Source organism: Chamaea fasciata, unplaced genomic scaffold, assembly GCF_029207755.1.
Source record: "Chamaea fasciata isolate MVZ Bird 193981 ecotype frontalis unplaced genomic scaffold, bChaFas1.0.hap1 SCAF_6, whole genome shotgun sequence".
In the NCBI taxonomy this organism is placed as follows: Eukaryota; Metazoa; Chordata; class Aves; order Passeriformes; family Sylviidae; genus Chamaea; species Chamaea fasciata.
In genome coordinates this window covers 17599574-17611991 of record NW_027094091.1, presented here as the reverse complement: position 1 = coordinate 17611991, position 12418 = coordinate 17599574, and the positions used below count along the sequence as shown (strand labels likewise).

The window sequence follows — 12418 nt, the reverse complement described above, 5'->3', positions numbered from 1 at the left end:
TCTTGGAGGCAGGGAACAAATCAGTGCCACGCTGTGTATCTTGACCTTTTTTTGTTGTTTTGGAGTTTCTTTGTGTGTGTGTGTTTTGTATTTTTTTTAATCTTATATCAATTATTAAATGCAAATTGAGCAATGCAAAGGAGGAAAAAGCAGATTATTTTTCTTTTGAGTTTGCTGATTAGTCAGTTGCTTAGTTCATGGAGGATGTCACTTGTGTCAAGTTTCTGTATACTTTCATAGAACTGGAGCGTGATACTTACCGTATCTCAAGTGAATGATTTTTCAATTAGCCTGCAGTTCCTTGGCTGTATTCCCTTTACAGTCCTATGTGGATGATGTAGAGGAAAGGTTTAAGGTGTTTTGGACAATTTATGATGTTTGGAGAGGCTATTTGTCAAGAAACAATATCTTCAACAACTTTTATGTTCAATTTTTGTCCTGGGTCTTTTGTTTATTTTTATAGCATTCTTTTTGAGGTGGAAAAGCTAACTTTAGGGTATTGTTTAAAATCGGGGGAAAAGGGGAGAGGAAAAAAAGCCAGTGTTAAAAGACTGAGATATCGGGGGCATATGACTGTTTTTATGGTGGAACTGCAGATGGGAGGGAGCTGTGAATTGGTTTACTCTGACAGCCAAACCGTGAAAGAAAGGAAAGATCAGAAATATTTGAAAATGAGATCATACAGCATGTGAACTATACAGACATCTCAACCATGTTTTTTTTATGAGAAGTCTTACTGACATTTGAAAAGCAGGGACCGGTTCCCTAGTCTTAAGGCTGACTGACATTTAGGGGCAGCGTAAGGCATGATTTCCTTCCCCTCTTTTTAAATGGAAGTTTTCATAAATTGGGGTGAAGGAGAAGCCTGGTTACATCTTGCAAAGCATTCACATCTGTGTAGAAATATGAAAAAAGTAACCTGTGACATTTTAAACACTTTGCTGAATCTTGTTTTGTTTTACCTCTGTAGAGGCATGGATATGGAGCTGCACTGCTGTGGGGAGGGAGAGAACTTGAAAATTGTTTCATTTCAGGTATTTTTCCAGCAGTTCAAACACAATTGCACAGAATTATCTAAATCAGGGAAATTTGGGGTAGTTTACGAGTACTGCTGAACAAGCTGCTGCTCTGTAAGATCAGGGCAGCATGTTTTATCTTTATCCCAGATGCAAGCAGGCAGCCAGGCTCATGCCAAGGACAAGTTCAGGAACAGCTGCATGGGTGGGCAATACCAGCACCAGCGAAGGGCATTCAGTGAGCACCACTGAGACACTGTGCCAGTACCATCACTTAGAAAGCATTCACCTTCCTGTGTTTTTCTTTATTAATGTCTTTCTCTGCTCTAAGAGGCTCAGGGCACTTGCCGTGCAATGGCAGTACCATGATGAGATTGATAAAGCTACCAAAGCTACCCTTGTTTACTGGTATCCCAAAAGACCGGATGTAAAGTGTGCGTTTACCACTCAGCTGTGTGTCTTTATTCCAGCAAAGTCTGACCTGCAGTATCCGGGTAATCCTAGTTACAGAAACTTCATCTGCTTCCTTGTTAGGTTTTACAGCTGTTCTCTAAATATCTTCTTTCTTTGACCCTCAAGCTGACAAATTAGTCATGTAAGCCCTTAACAAAGGGCTTGATTCAGACATCCTGGGTAATGAAAGCCAAAATCCCAAGTAGTTGCCTAGGCTGAAAAGTGGCAAAAATGTTTGCTAGTGGTTTGAAATGAGTTTCTGAGTGAGTGGCATCACTGTGCAGCTTGTCCTGCTTTGGGGAGTGATGACAGGTAGGTGTTGCAGTCAGGCACTGAAGCTGGTTTAGGGTAATAAAGAGCATCAGTGGAGGACATTAATATTTAGGTGGGCTCCTACTAAACCTATCTAAAGAGGAGTGATATAAACAACATAAAAATTGCCATATTGTAATTTGAGTAACATAGAAGAGTGACTGATAAACTGCATTGTTTTTATAGCTAAGAAGACTGGGGATGAGATGGACTCTCATACATCCCTACTATGCAATTATCACAGAGGAATTTAAGTTTACATTTTTTAATTTAATTTTCAGTATTATATATTGCCACATGTGTGTAGGAATATGAGCGTCTTGTGTGCTGAGGATCAAAAGCTAAGTAGTTCAGTTTAATATGGATTGTTTGTATTTATATCTTTCTAATATGTAAATATTTCTATGTTTATGTTTTTAAAGCACCTGTTAACAATTTAGTAAATATTTTTTGCCAAGGGGAATGATTTGGGTGTTTCTGTTGCTCTTACATTTTAAAAGTAAACATCAGAAGTACAGGGCAGGATTCTCTGCTGCTCCAGCAGTAGCCAGCACAGAGTGGGAGGACCAACAGGGAGCTGTTTATGACAGCATGCTTCTCAAGCAATTACTGCTCAGGAAACCAAATAAATGATAGTTGCTTCAGGGTTTCTCTGATTAAGGAGCAGCCGGCTGCACTCCTAGTGGACACCATCAGTTTGCAAAATTCAGGGGCACCCTTCTCTTCCCTCATTCCCATGGTTTCCTGCTCTTGCTGCCCCCAGATTTCATTCATCCTTCCATCGTGTCAAAGTTTCCTTCTTTCCTTTGAAGCAGCTGGGGCTCATCAGAGCTGTTAGCCTAATACTGACTGTGTCCACTATGCCCTTCATACACTTATTGCCAGGTGTAGCGTGTCCTCTTGTAAATGACTCTGTGGAGGACTCCCACAGCAGCACCGACAGTGAGCAGCACTGAGTCCTGACAAATGGGACTGGGCTGGGAGGCTGAAAGCCTCAGGGAGCATCAACTGACCAGCTCCTACATCTCCCCTGGTGGTGATGAAGCCAGAGGATGTGGCAACTCTGTGGTGGATCTTTCTCATCACTGCACTGTTTTTCAAGCATAGCATAAGAGTCTGGGTTCCAGTAAGTAAGAGTTTTCCAGGTTTCTAGTGAGTATTTAATGATGTTTGACTCTGTGTGGAACAGTAATAGTAAGTCTTGAGAAACCTCCAAAGCCTTACAGTCTCTATCCATAACCTAGCAAGCAGAGAAAAATATTCTGGATTAGGCACTTTTTTAGTGAGTTCTTTAAACCTAAAGCCCTTGACCTTGTCGTCTGGAAGGCTTGTGATCCTTCATTTCTTCATGAAAATCCTTTTTTTCCCATTTTCTTGTGCCTGGGTTGTAGGACTCTAAAATAACTGCTTTGCTTGTAGAAGGCTGCATAGAAAGAGAGGGTTTTGTCCTGTGGAAATACAGCAATAGTGACTAGCAAATCTTTTAAAGCAAAAGGACAAAAAGGACAGTGGGTAGTCCAGTAACTGGGTGAAAGAGATTTATTCTGGAACACAGACATTGCAGAAGAAAGCATCCAGCTTCCTTCATTCACCTTGTGTTGTGAAAATGTAAAACAACAGGAGGATTGAGTCCAGACTGTGCATTCTTGCTGCCTAAGCATTATTCTCAGGCTGGCCATGGGCTGCCACAGCACTGGGAAAGCTGGAGAAAAAAGCCTGGTTTTGTATAGAGATGAATTCCACTTCTGTGCATTCGTCTGTCTCTTTCCCTGAGGCAGTTACTGAAATAGTTGTTTTCTTGCTTTAGTGTGAGCAATGGCTGAGACACAATTTTTACCTCTAGCTTGGATATGATGGCTTCAACAGGTTTGAAAGGAAAGGTGGCAAACCGGGGTCCATTCCACCATGGAGCAGTCTTTGAGTCCTTGAGTAGTCAGCGGACAGAATGTGGTACCTGCAGAGATGTCTCTGGGTCTTCAGTTGGAAAGAATCGCACTCAGCAGTTGGCTCTCCTTAACTTAGTGGGATCCCCCAGCTGCCCACATCCTGACTCAGGCAGGTCAGCCGAGTCCTCAGGTTGAGGGGATAAAGCAAGGCCTTGGAGAGAGGAGTATGCAAAAATCAAGTAAACCAACTTGCCATTGAAAGTTCTGCCATGCTTACTACCACCCTGCTTTTCTTGACTGGTATTTGGTCTCCTTTCTTTCATACACTGGTGGTACTGAGTTAGGAGGAGAAAAGACTTGGTCCATCACCAAGCACTAATTTTCAGTTAATGAATACTTGGCTCTGCAGTAGCACTTTAGAACCATGGCTGGAAGATCACTGATGAAAAGTCTAGTCTGGCATCATCTAATTACTGCTTCTTTTGCATGTGCCAAGGACTTAATAATTTGTTACTTCTTCTAAGGGAAGAGGAAGTGATTATGAGTTTCTTATGGGAAGTAGAGGTACCACTGGGCTACCATTAGCAGTGCCATGGGTATGAAGGGCAAATTAAGCTTGGCAATCCTGCCAGGCTTACATTCAACAAAGTCTGGCTTGGGATTTATAGATATTATTGTCTGGTGACAGACATAAGTGGCCCTGTTAACAACAAGCCTTTATGTATTTTCTGCCCTTCTGTTCTTGTCCTTCATATCAATTCTGTCTCTTAATGTTTTGCCAGGACATCTTGAAACCTCTTTCTCAGTTGAGCTCAGTGAGTTTGTTCCTTCCTTGATTTCAGTCTCATCCTCAGTGTTCAACTCTATTTTATTGCTCCATTGCCAGAAAGAAAAAGATGGTTTATCAGGAGTGTTATTGCAGTCTCTCACTCCAGGTCAAAAACCTGTATTCCAGGTTTTTAATATAAAAGAGCTGTCTGGTCAGCTGGGAAAATTTAGTGCAGTGACAGTGTGGCTCTGTCACTGGCATCCTTTCCCCTAGGCCAGAAGGTTGTACTTCCATTAGTCCTGTACTAGGACATGGGTCATCCCCAGTGCTGCAGCTGAGTGCCAGGCTACTTGAGGAACAGCACTGTGGATGAAATGCTGCATAGAAGCACCTTGTCCTGGTGGCTGGTGGCCAAGTGGAAGTGGAAATATCCCAGAGAAGGATTTTTACGTTTTATTCCAAAGAAGAAGGTATATTCCTATTGTCCTGGTAGTATTTTGTTTTTGACCAGAGCAAGTACATATGTCGAGGTCTTTGTGTAAGAGCCACAGGTCAGCACGCAGTGGTGTCTCTGTTCAGGGAAATGGTCACTTCCCTTACAGTTTAGTCAAAAGTATTTAGGGTGCCACCAATTTAAGAGGCAAATTATAAAACTAAGCTGTATTCATGAATATAAGAAAGCACAGAAACAAAAAGCCAAGTGCTGGGTTTCATACTGGATAGCTCATTAACTAAAAAACAGTGTACGAATGTAAATTATAACCCTTGTTATTACTCATAACTACAGTTCAGACGATAACTTGGCAGTTTGCCCACGACTCTTTTATAACCCAGTAACCTCCGGAATAAATTATACATCGTACATAATACATAATTGTCCTTAAAAAAACAATAATTGTTCTAAAAGGTAGAGTTTGCAGCGGGTTTCACATGAAATGTATGCCACAATGTCAGCCCAGTTGCTCAGGCTCCAAGTTCCTGGATAACCTGTGTGCTCAGCAGTATTGGAATTTCAAGCCGTTGCCCCAAACCTGTGGTGTCCCAATACTATTTCACAGAACCAGTATGTATTCTCTTCTTGTATTCTCCTGTGGTAGAAGTCTTTGTGCTTCTTCCAATTTTGGGCTGTGGCAGATGTCCTCACCTTTCTTTGGTTTCTTCTTGATGACTCCTGATGTATCAGCCTGGAGGGGCTGAGATCCTGGGGTAATTGCTGGATTTGAAACAGAGTCTTATCCCATGCAGTCAACCTAAATCCTTCATTCTCCCAGAATGAGGCACTTGTGCTCGATTTTGCTTTCTAGGGGACACCAGCACATAGCCAACAATAGAAACACACACCACAAGAAACAGCCTCTTCCCAGTCTCAACACCTCTTCATGTACACAAGATTCTATGTAGGCTCCTTCAACTCTTATTATTCTTATACATATTTGGCAGAAAACCCCCACACAAAGTCCTACCAAAAAAATTCTTCTTTTGAAAAACATGCCTCATCATAGTTTTTGTTTCAGATTTTTTTTTGTTTGCAGTTGTATGATGTTTATGCTGGGTTGCAAGTACGAGGCTTTGTTTCTACGATCAAACTTCCTATTAATTCTCTTTACTTGTAGGTATTTTTGTAAGACAGACAGCGAGAAGGTTATGTGTACTTTGTCTTTTTTTTTTTTTTCTCTGTGTTTGTCTGCTCAAGACACATTACAGGAAACCTTTCACACGGGAGTTGCTATGTCGCTGTAATAATTGATACCAGAAAGTTATGTGAAGGTCTTGTTGTGCTAAACAAACTAGCTTTTTCTCAGAATAAAAAGATAAATGGTGGACCTGAAAAAGAAAACCCTTTAAAAATGACCTATAGTGTAAGATACATAAACTACAGGAAAAGTACCCCCATATTTTTTATCACAGAAAAGAAGGGTTGTTATTTTTCTACCATAGTAACAGAATAATAATATGTTCAGTTAGCAAAAACTCATACAGACGAATGTTAAGATGCTATTAGATGTTGCAAGCCAGAACTTGAACAGAGAATTCTGCTTTCCTAATGTGGGTTTGCTGCCCTTCAAATGATTAGATTCTGTCAATCAAAGACTGTTTTCACATATAAAGCTATTATAGTCTGATCTTCCTCATTTCTGAAGGGCAACCAAACTTGAATGCTCTTGGTGATAAAATACTGGTTGCTTTATGCCCTGATTTTATAGATGGGTGTTAAAACAAATTTAGTCTTAAACTTTCTGTGGAAATAATTTGAAATGCAATTTGCTATGCATGTATTCATCTTCTCTCCTCTTGCTCTTCAGATTTTTCCATTGATATATTGATTATAGTAGATTAAAAAGGTTATCTCACACCAATTTCCACCATGGCCCATCTCACCATCCAGTCTTCCAGCTGAGCTTACTCTAAGCTATCTAAATGAAGGATCTGCAAGAAAACACATCTCTGCTCCTGAGCTAGCAGGCTAAATTTAGTAGATGTATGAGTGGTGTTGGAGCTGAGTTACTTTGGTGGTGTAGGGCTTGTAGGCTGCCTGCAAATACAATATCCTGCTATCCCAGGTTTCAGAACGATGCTGGAAGTCCAAACACTTCAGTAGTTGACACTATGTCCTCCATTCTGAAGTGGGGCTGAGCTTTGAGGTGACTCTAAGTTAACTGGCTTTGCATTCATGGGAATTTGCCTGTGAAGGAGGCAGAGTGGGAGGGCACCCGAGGACCGAATGTCATGGCAGCATGACCACCCATGGCTCCATGGCAGCATGATTCCATCCATGGCTCCATGGCAGCATGACTCCACCCATGGCTCCATGGCAGCATGATTCCATCCATGGCTCCATGGCAGCATGACTCCATCCATGGCTCCATGGCAGTATGATTCCATCCATGGCTCCATGGCAGCATGACTCCATCCATGGCTCTCTGGCAGCATGACTCCATCCATGGCTCCATGGCAGCATAACTCCATCCATGGCTCCATGGCAGCATGATTCCATCCATGGCTCCATGGCAGCATGATTCCATCCATGGCTCCATGGCAAGCATGATTCCATCCATGGCTCCATGGCAGCATGACTCCATCCATGGCTCCATGGCAGCATGACTCCATCCATGGCTCCATGGCAGTATGATTCCATCCATGGCTCCATGGCAGCATGACTCCATCCATGGCTCTCTGGCAGCATGACTCCATCCATGGCTCCATGGCAGCATAACTCCATCCATGGCTCCATGGCAGCATGATTCCATCCATGGCTCCATGGCAGCATGATTCCATCCATGGCTCCATGGCAAGCATGATTCCATCCATGGCTCCATGGCAGCATGACTCCATCCATGGCTCCATGGCAGCATGACTCCATCCATGGCTCCATGGCAGCATGACCGCCCATAGCTCCATGGCATCATAATTTCATCTCCCTGCAGCTGTCTGGGTTGGGGCTCTCACCAGGGCTTATGGTGGTGCCGCCACGGGAGGTGACTGCAAAGGGTAGTCAGTGCAGAGAGCTGAAGAACCACAATCAAAACACACAAACACCCCCATGAGATGGAATAATTTTCAGCAAGCATGAGTTAAAAATCTCAGTGTTTTCTGGTACAGTGTTGTGGTTTCTTTCTGTGCATAGCACTGCATGATAATAATGTTCTTGTGTCAACCTATGGTATTTCCTGTTGAGATTTCTTAATGGTGTTTATTAGTTTAATTAAAGAAATACAAATTATTGAAAGGCATAAGCAGAGACAAAAATAAGGTTGAAGAATCTATTCAAGCTCTGTGTTCCCTGCCTTTCTGAGCGCTTGATTTCAACATTTGTCTTACAACAGCACAAACAATATTTTTGGGAGTTGTGTGTTTTAGACAGATAATTACACTTACATCAGGCATTGCTCTTGCTCTGTCAGGTCTAAAACTCTTGTTGGCTTTGGTGTTGCAACTCTGAGAGACTTGTCTTTTAAGGGTAGGCCACTATTTCAGGGTTAAAAATAAGTTACCGTATGAAGTTATTGAAAGGTTTACACCTGTAGTGATACAAATAGGATAATCTACTGCACTCTAGTCACTTAAAACTCACTCTTTCTGAACATATCTGTCAAACTTGCCTACTAAAGAGGTAAAATAAAAGGTTGTAGATATGGCTGGAGAAAGTCCACTTCTTCTTTCAAACAATAATCCTGGCTTTTAGCTATGGTACTTGATCTAAACAACCTGCTTTTGCCTACACTCTGTGTTTGGAACCACATGCTATATGGGGTTGTTGACCAAGAGAGGAGATTTGTTTCCTGTCAGGCTGGATGCAGGGCAGCATTACAGCCAGTGGGCTCACAACTTTAGTCCAAATTTATTTGTATGCTGGAAAATTGGGAAAAACTTGTTTCCTGGGTGCAAACTCCTCTTGCCTAGACTAAGCCTTGAATGGCTGGTGTGCTTGCTTTATATTCTGCCTTCCTCCTTCATGTCTCTTGCAGAAATCGGTGTGTATTGGGGTTTCTTAACATAGAATGTTGTGGGAGTGCTTTACTCTCTGCTCTGATGCCTTCCCTGTCCAGAGGTACATCAGCAAGTGCCAGTTACCATGTCCTTGTCAGCTAAAGGATGTAAAATACTAAGTAGCTTTCACCTGTGCAGCATGGTGCTTCTCAGTCAGTGTGGGACAGGTAATTAAAAACATCTTGTTTTTTCCTTGCTTCGTCTGTGAGGAAATGCCCTTGGTTAGCCTGTGATTTTAAGCTCGCTCTGTTCTGTGGCAGGAAGGGGTATGCCGATGGTATTGCTGCCGTCAGCTTGTGGTGGAGTTAGGGCACCTCCTTCCTTGGCGTGGAGTGCCCGTGTCTGTGCGCCGCAGGCTCCTTACCCAGGTACCCCGCCGGAGCAGTTTGCATTTCTGAAAGGGCTTTTATGGTGGTACCTCATGGAGCTAGATCGGTCTGAAGACAGCCGGAGTTTAGAGCAGTTAAAGCTTCTGATGGAGATTACCATAATTACAAGTGATCAACATTCAGTGCTTTCTCCCCTGCACCCTCCCTCCCAGCACAGCTTGTCTCAGGTCAGGCTGCAGAGAGGCTGCTTGGAGAAAGTGTCTTCCCAGTGACAGCCACGCTCAGACACTGTGCCCGGAGGGTGACATCACTGCCTACCTGCGACACCATTGGGTTTAGGTTATTGCTGTATTCCCACCAAAGGCCACTGAATCAGCACTTTGCTTAACAGTGCTCTACTGATACTCCTTACCTTCATCTGTTCATTTGTATTGTAATCACAAATTCATCGTTTATCTAATTGTGATTCTTGTTTTAAGTGGCATTTCTCACAGGTTTGCTTAAGAATGCACCTACAGAAATTCTTAGTTGTTTTCCCTCAGTCACATCCCTTCCAGCACTTGCTGATGTTTTGAGGTAATAGCCAAAAAGTCATGACAGTGAAAAAAGGGTTAAAGGCAAGAAATACAAGTACATCCTGGATAGATGAATCCATTTTTCCACTAATTAATAGCATGCTTCTAACAATGGAAAGCTATTAAAACATGAAGGTATGTTTTGTGAATCACATTTATCAACCACTATACATGCTGAAGTTCCATTATTTATTCTGTATTTTTAACATAGTGTATGGATTTTTTTCATTCAAATGTGGAAAGTAGCAACAAAACCCTTTTTTCCCCCTCCATTTAAGTACATATTCATGCAAAAATGAAAATGTAATGAGAACAGTATATTCTTATGTCAACAGTAACCTTTAAATGGTGTTCTTTAGATAAAACTGTGAATATTGGAAAAGAAAAAAAGAAAGATAAGTGGTTCCTGTATTCATCTTAGTCCAAAATCTATTCTACCCACTGCTGGTTGCTGGCATTGTTTGATGATATGACAGAGTAACAGAGTATCAGATTATCAGAAAAGGAGATTCCCAATTTAATAGTTACTTGCAGAAATCAAAGTATTTTTTTCCTTCATCTTAACATCTCAAAAATAAGTAGCTGTTAAATTTCAAATTGTGTAGCTTTTGTGATTTATCATCATATCATGGATGCACTTGGCTGTCTAACATCAGGGAATCCAATAACTCCCGTCACATAAGAAGAAAAGAGAAAATCCTATTGGATAATGGTTTGCATTCTCCCCTACAGTGATTTATTTCTGTCACAAGACTTAATTTTATCACGAGGCAGATGCTCCATCTATATCAATGCAGTACATTCCTGCATTCATTTGTTTCTCACCAAAATTGTACCTGATCTATTTTCCAATGCAGTTTGGCTTATTTAGTACACGGAGTGATTAGATGGTGTTTAATCACATGTGTAATTTCTAGTCTTCATAATTCTCAAGCATAATAAAGCGAGGCCTATGTAAAGAAGCATAATATTAAATTAAATTGCAGAGAGTAGCAGTTAGAGATGCAGCTGGTGTTAACGTTTCGATCTCTAGCGTGTCACAGCAGAGCATGTCAAGTGGAATAAGCCGAGCTTACTCAGGTGATCAGGTGATCAGCCCAAGGAGAGTGTGCCAAACCTTGCCTTGCATTAATTTCTCTCAGGTTAGAATGAAATAAATGGTCATCGCACCTTCTCCTTCGGAATCTGCTGCTACTCCAAGTGCAGAAAGCTTATCCTGTGTGTTTCAACGAGAAATGCGTGTCCTATCAACACTTTCCCCCACCCCTCCGTCTGCCACTTAATACTGATTATACTCTCCTGAATAATCATCTTTATTCGGCGGGGCAGCTGAGGTCCGCAGGTTGGGATCCTCTGCCAAGTGCCATTACGCCATGGGAGTGGGCTGTGGCTACTTAGCCACCCTTATCTGAGCCACTGGAGAGCTGGCCTGGAGAGCTGAGCCACCTCCCTGGGATGTGCAGCAGTCCCAGGGAAGGGCTGTCAGACTGCTGAACTTCTCAATCAGCAGAGGATATATGTGATTCCTGTTTTGACATTCTGCCTGGAGGACCATCTATTGTCAGCCGCTATTGACAAGTGACAGCAGAGCTGTGACTTACAGGAAGTTTATCTTCTTCTTTTCCCTTCTTTTTTTGCTTCCCTTCTCTTTTTATAAATAAGCCTTGACCAGCTGCCTCTCCCTTTGGTATGGAGTGTGGACAAGTAAAGGTAGGAGCAACGGAAAGTTTCCCAAATTTACAGTTTCGTAGTAACACTACAAGGGAATTAATAGATGGGGGAAGAGAGTGAGGTAATGACAATTCTCTAAACAGCTGTTGTACGATTCAGCTTCACTACTTCAGTTAATTAATCAGCACCTTGCTGGCAACTCTAGGGGAGATACTCGTTAGATACTGGTAGCAAACAGACAATGCTTTCATATCAAATATGTTCAACAACATCTAATACAGCAGTAACTTCCACAAAAGAGGGCAGAGAATACAGAGGCTCGTAAAGGTGCTCCCGAAGCAGCATTTAATATCCTGGTACATATGAATGCGCTACATATGCTGCTACCTTGTTACTGCTCTCTGGCCTAAAACACTGTGAACTAACAACAGCAAACTTTGACATGTTTACTAGAGGTGTTTATCTGAGGTAGCATTCCGATAAATATGTTTATATAAGTACTGTGTATGAGTGCCCACTGTTCATTGCTGCATTTATGTAGGATTTGAGAGACCATACATTCTAAATGATTCTACTCTCTGTTTTGCTTCAGGATGATAAATGGACAAACATAGATCTTTCATGCAAAGATGTGCTGTAGAATGTCAAAATGTGGTTAAGATAAAAAAAACTCAGTTGTGAGAGTGCTGAGTCTACACACTGACTCTAAGATTTCCCTCTTTTCTCTTTTGCCTAAAAAGGAAATTCTTTGCATCCTACCTACTAAGTTGATTCATATTTTATGAGGAATAGTGCACAGAAAACTTAAACCAATGAAATTACATGTCTACAATTGTAGTATGTTTTATATTTTAGTACTGTCCTAAAATTGCCGCTAATGAATGCTTCAAGTTAAAGACAAAACTGGCTTTAAAAAAGT

The 12418-nt window shown here is 41.7% G+C and overlaps 1 protein-coding gene across 2 annotated transcripts in view; it reads left to right on the top strand.

Moving 5' to 3' along the window:
* PPARGC1A (PPARG coactivator 1 alpha) overlaps positions 1 to 12418 on the top strand; it is a 367342-nt gene that overhangs the window by 223383 nt on the left and 131541 nt on the right. Inside the window, exon 1 of one of the 2 annotated variants that reach the window (XM_066185548.1) lies at positions 2844 to 2907. The exons of the other annotated variant lie outside the window; for it this stretch is intronic. The gene's annotated coding sequence lies outside the window, so the exon portion shown is untranslated. Of the gene's footprint in view, positions 1 to 2843; positions 2908 to 12418 lie in introns of those variants that run through there. 2 annotated transcript variants of the gene reach the window in all.